The sequence below is a fragment of the Esox lucius genome, chromosome 18, assembly GCF_011004845.1.
Source record: "Esox lucius isolate fEsoLuc1 chromosome 18, fEsoLuc1.pri, whole genome shotgun sequence".
Taxonomy (NCBI): Eukaryota; Metazoa; Chordata; class Actinopteri; order Esociformes; family Esocidae; genus Esox; species Esox lucius.
In genome coordinates, this window is record NC_047586.1 from 16663976 (window position 1) to 16669975 (window position 6000).

The window sequence follows — 6000 nt, forward strand, 5'->3', positions numbered from 1 at the left end:
CACACCCAATTAATAAAGCAGGGTGTTTTGCCAGAGGCATCGTCAGACCATCAGCCTGATGGATGAGAAAGATAAGACCAGAGGGAAAAACAGAGGAGGTGGAAGAGTAAAAGACAGGGAGAGAGAAAGAGAGACATGTGGGGAGAAATCTGGAAAGAGGAGCAAAGTAGGGGGGAGAAAATAACATTTGAGGAAAGATAGAGAACATTCATAACAAGAGAGGCAGCAGATCCTGAGATGAGAAAGAGAAGAATGAGCTACATGCGAAAAGAAAATCAGAGAGACATAGAGAGAAACGCCTTGAGTCAGGGCACAAAGAATTTCATCAGACAGAGAAACAGGATGGAGAGACAAAGACGGAGAAAAAGACCAAGAGATTGAGAGAAAGATAGAGAGAGGAAGACAGAGAGAGAGAGCGGAAGCAAAAGGAATAGAGAGGGAGAGACCGAGAGAAGGGGGGGAGAGAGACATCACCAGAGGTGTCAGAGAGAGACGGAAGGGAAATAATGAAAGGGGAAGGCAAAGGAGGCCAAGGTGCAAAGGGATGTCAGGAGGATGGAGAATACTGGTCTGAATGGGTTGCCTTCCCTCTCCATTAAGGCAATACAGAAGACGTGATCTATTTTCACATTCTCAACTGGGATTTCAATTCAATTTCCCGAATGGACTGAACTGAAATCAAATGTAGCCTGTCTGTGTGGTGCAGGGTGGGGGGGGGGGGGGGGCTAGGAATAGAGACAATGTGAGGGAGGGAAGTAGGAAGTCTGATGGTGTCCCCCTCCCCACATAAAAACCTCCAGCAGCATTCCCGGGAGAAAAATAGAGTCTGAATCAGCAGTCTTAGCCCTTGTCACTCCTGAGCCGACCATAATGTATAATACAGTAAGTGGCTCTCCAGCGTGTCTCTCCCTGCTCCTGTCTCCATGCACTCCAGTCTCTAAGTGTCTTCTAAGTGTCTTCCCTGGCTCTCAGGTCGCAGCGAGAGGCCGTAGCGGCAGGCTTAAGCACAGTGTGGCACTCGGTTATCTGCTGTTTCATTTGGGAACACTTAAGCTTTGGCTCCCGCTAATTACAGACTTGTAATTAGCTTCGGGCAGAAGCCCGTAAATGCCTAATTGTCTATTGACATTATGCAGTGAATTGCAAAAAAAATAAAAAATAGACTCTGCCTGTCGCTGTATTGTTCCAAATGGAGTTAAGCGCTAGAGTAGACTGCTGAGAATGGTGCTTGAGTTGTACAGGCACAACACACACACACACAAAAATGTACACACACTAATACAAAAGTACAGAAATGAACACATGCACACGCACATGCAGACTCGTACACGTTCAAGCTCAACCCCCCCCCCCATGACTTCACAAAGTCTGATGGTATCGTGGAGCAGCAAAGGCAGAACACTGTGAGAGTGAACGCCTCAACATGACTGAGATATGCCGGGCTCTGTTCAGTATACAACCTTTCTACACTTGAATATTTGATGAGATGATGAATCCCAAATGCTTGAGCTTTCTCTGTAGACATGAACATAGAGATTGTTCATTGGAATTCATCAACAGTCTCAAATATGCCAGGTATATGTTTTGTGTGAGGAGAGAGTGTGCGTGTTAGCGCTTGCCTGTGTCCCATTCGTGTATTCTGACAGTGACAATGAATGCAGAAAGAGGAGGAAGAGGATGTGAAACAGAGGGATAGAGGCACAGACGTCCAATATTAGGTTGTAAAATGCTGAAATTGTCCTTCAACCATAACCCTAACCATACTGGGTCGCTTATAACCTGCCAGAGTGACTCTGGACGTTCGTTTCCATCTGTAAAACAGATGAGAATTAAAATGTTAGATACTAAAGTGAATTAAAACAGTTGTTTCTGTAGTGAATTGAAACGCCAGTTTCTAAAGTGAATTTGTGATTCCTCACTGGGGAAAAGGGAGGGTAGATCAGCCTTTTAAGGTGTGTGAATGTGACAAGGGCATTATTTATTCATCAAGATATTTAGAATTCCTATTGAGGCCTGTCCCTGATTGCTGTGTCATGTGTGTGTGTGTGTGTGTGCATCAGTCTGTGCTTGCTAGCTCATTGTTCAAAGGCACCTCACCTGACATCAGTAGAAAACAACACTCCTATTCACTCTATCACACTGGACCCCAATGCCCAGAACGGACCAGCATCCCTGCTGAGGGGAACCCCTCACGAGAGCTGTGTGTGTGGGTCTCAACAGGGGTTTGGTGTGTCAAGGCGTGTTGTTATTTTCTGCCTGTTCAGCTGCCGATGGACTGGAGAGTCTTGGCCTGGCCAATACCTGCTTGTCAGTAAAGGCGGGTAATAGGTGGTGACCTATTCCCTATGTGGACCAGAACAGAAGTACAGTAGTGCCTGATGTAGGACATAGACTGCCGTTTGGGACAAATGCCAAAACAGAGGGAAGCAACATTATCTGCTCCTCACAAGAGTAGTAGTATGCACTTTGTTTGTGTGTGTGTGTGTAGGCTATTTGTTCAAAGTCTTTAATGTACAGATAACTTACCTATTAATTCTACCCAACAGAACAACAATCAGCAGAATGGACCAGAATCACTGCTGAAGGGACAGATCATAGAGTGTGTGTGTGCTTGTTACAGGACCAAAAAGTACCAAAATGTCCTGACTTTTCAAAATGGTTTTGTAGGCTCACAGGTTAGCTTTGGTTTTAGATAATTGGTTAAGTTAATGTTTAAGGTTAGGCTTAAGCATTAAGGTTAGAGTTAAGGCACTCAGGTTAGGATTTACAGTTAATGATAGGATTAATTCATTCAAGAAAACATGGTTGTGTCTGTTTTCCTCACTCTGCTACTGGACATCCACATGGTGAAAATTAACCCAGTCGATGGTAAAAGAGAGAAGAAAGCAAAAAGGATGGGTACACAAGCCTAGAAGTTTGCCCCTTAATGTGTGATCTTCTAAGCGCTACATTTGGAACATGTTTAGACCTAGTAATGTTTATTTAGCAATGCTATTTTAACTTGTAGAACCTATGTAGATATAAATATTTATAGAATGAATATGAAATATGAATAGAAATGAAAATAATTTCAGGCTCATAGTGAGTTTAGTAATTGCTGCTAGAGTGTATAAAAACACACTGTAAAACACATACTGTGCATTGCTAAACAGAAAGTCATCAAAAAAAAATTTGAATCTATCTTTTACGTACACTTCCTATATCTGAAAATTGAAAATCTTTCAGACTCTTTTTTGAGCATTTTTCCTCCATAGCTACAGTATCTCTACAGAAATGTTACTTTGCTTACATTCGATTCAGACCAAAGCTTGTGTGCGTCACACAATGAAAACACAACGATCCTTGTGTTTTCGAAGACCCGTAGATTTGTGTTTATTAGTTTGAGGTTCAAATGTCGACGAATTGTGTCACGTACAGACAGACGATGGCCATGTTAACCCAAAGCCCGGATACAAGCGTGCCTATCCCAGCCATTGGGGGAGTAAACATCTATTGGCAGCAGGTGTGGCAGCTATACGTCAACGGGTTGCCATAGTGACGGTGTATCAGCTTGTTCGCTCGGTTGCACTCTTTCTTGCTTTGCCTGGCACTTTCTCTCCATCTTTCCCTCTCCATATTTCGTTTCTCTTTCTTTAGTCTCTCCTAGGTCTCTCGTGCTCTTTCTCTCTGTCTCTTTCTGTCTCTCTCTCTCACTCTCTCACACACACACTTCTTCAGTGTTCTAGTAATTTACTGTTCACCTCAGCTTGCTGACCTTATGGACTAAGCATGCAAACCTTATTATGTAACCACCCAGGGAGTTAGGAACAGGGAGAGGCCCTGTAATAAGGATCTCACCCTCCATGCAGGACATTTCATAATTAATGGAAATCTGGACATGCATTTGAAAACAATGATGCATCGTCTGCACAGAGATGATACGCGACTGAAGAGCTTGCCAGTTCTAATGATATTATATTAAGAGAGGGAAAGAACAGCACTTTATTAGAGACTTCTCTGCTTCCTCTGACGCATACATGTCAGCCACTATGCGTCACAGCTTGCACTGTAGTCAATAAGGGGTTAAATATGAATGACTGTACAACGGGCACCATTAATGACTTACTGAAAGTTTAAAACCACTTGAATCATAGGGCAACTCCTAATACGTGTCATGCCGGCTTTCCCTCAGGCTAACAAACCCCCATGGATCCCCTTAGCTAACTCCATCACCCATCATCCTTAGGTCTGACTATGAACCCCACTGGTTCCCATGTGGTTATGCACAGACCACCAGCCCTGATTTATTAAGTAAACATAATGTGTGCCATGGTCCCTAACCTGCTTGTTAACTCAGTCGATTAACAAAAGCGAGGTGGGGAGCAGAGAAAGGGGTGGGGGCAGAAGGATAACGGTTCACGGTTAAATGTCAGCCATATTACTTGTGATGGGGCATAGGCTGTTAAAGAGAGCAGGGGAGCATGGATGAAAATAGGAGCTCTCTTCTAATGGGCGCCTAGCAGAGAAACGCAATGGCTCAATGGGCGCTTTGTCTCGCTGCATCTCCCAGCTCCAATATGGGGGAGCACAGCAGCACACACACACCCAAACACACACACACCCACACATCAGATGCACTTTTCAGACGCACACATGCGAGCACCCCCAAAAGCATACATATATAAAAAGACAGACAACCACAAACTCACACACACACACACACACACACACAGCAACCTACCCTTCTCACAACATCAAATTAACCACACTCCGCATAATGTTTTCAATTTCTCTTCTTCCTCTAAAAGAAGGAAGCAGTGCGCAAAGAAGGTCTTTCATCTTTCACAAATCAGATTCCAGCTTATGGAAAAGAGGAGAGAAAAAGAATGCAATTCACCAGTCCAGCCTGATCCCCCCCATTCCACATCAGCATGTCCTTCGTCTCAACCCTATTTCCTTCTTTGTGTTAGGTGCTGGCGTTCCAACTCACTCTTTGATTGGCAGATGGACAGATAACCTCTGGGCTCTGACTTTGAAGACGGATGTCAGGATGGCGGTGCGGTGCCGTGAGGGGCATGAGGAGTAGCTTTGGGAGCCTGCGGAGTCCAGAGGCCTTTAGAAAGAGAACACAAGTATGAGGGGAGACAGATCTTCTCACAAGGTAGAGGAGCCCGAAAAGGCTTTGCTCATACTAAATGAGGGTGTCTAGAGGATATCAAGTGGTGCTATACATGGACAGAAGTGGAGGTTCTAGGTACAGTTGGGGGCCAACTTCTGTTACAAACACATTAGAGATAATGAGAGAATGGACCCTTTAACAGAGTGGTAAATTGATAGAAAAGGCTGTTTACAAGAACAAAAGAGACTCTACATGTCACACTTCCATTCCTGCTAGGGGGGTATACCTGTATCAATCCTTTGGGTAACTGAAGTTTCGACAGCAAGTGAGTTGTATGTGTACTTCAGATTGTCACATTCTCTCTCAGACTCTCCGTGTGGTCTTCTCAAATGTGTGCACCGCACTGAAGAGGGACGGAAATCAAAGTCTTACATCAGAGTGATAACTTAAGTACACAACCATTGCCAGTGACTTTCACTAGCTTTGTGAGATCAGATATAATCTCTGGAACTTGTCTTCTTACAGAACAGACTGCCCAAACCATTTGGGCTAGAATCTTAGAAATATCTCAGTTACACTGTAAATGTATATATGTGGTGCATAAAAGCATCAGAGGAGCAATTTGACGGTGGGCAAGTCCTGTACTTTTTCAGTTAAGGGTTCCAGTTAGGAGGTACCGAGGCCATGGTCCTCAGTAGGAAAAGGGTGGCTTGCCCACTTCAGGTTGGTGGAGAGTTCCTGCCTCAAGTGGAGGAGTTTAAGTATCTAGGGGTCCTGTTCACGAGTGAGGGAAGGATGGAACGGGAGACTGACAGACGGATCGGTGCAGCTTCTGCAGTAATGCGGTTGATGTATCTGTCTGTCGTGGTGTCTCTCGATTTACCGGTCAATCTACGTCCCTA

General features: G+C 44.4%; 1 long non-coding RNA gene across 1 annotated transcript in view; it reads right to left on the reverse strand.

Moving 5' to 3' along the window:
- The window catches only part of LOC109616872, a 28691-nt gene extending 23203 nt beyond the window's left edge, over positions 1 to 5488 (reverse strand). The window contains exons 1-2 of the long non-coding RNA XR_002198156.2: positions 5385 to 5488; positions 4970 to 5092 (exon numbers count right to left, since the gene is read on the reverse strand). This is a non-coding gene — a long non-coding RNA (uncharacterized LOC109616872). The remainder of the gene's footprint in view (positions 1 to 4969; positions 5093 to 5384) is intronic.
- Between the last annotated feature and the right edge of the window lie 512 nt (positions 5489 to 6000).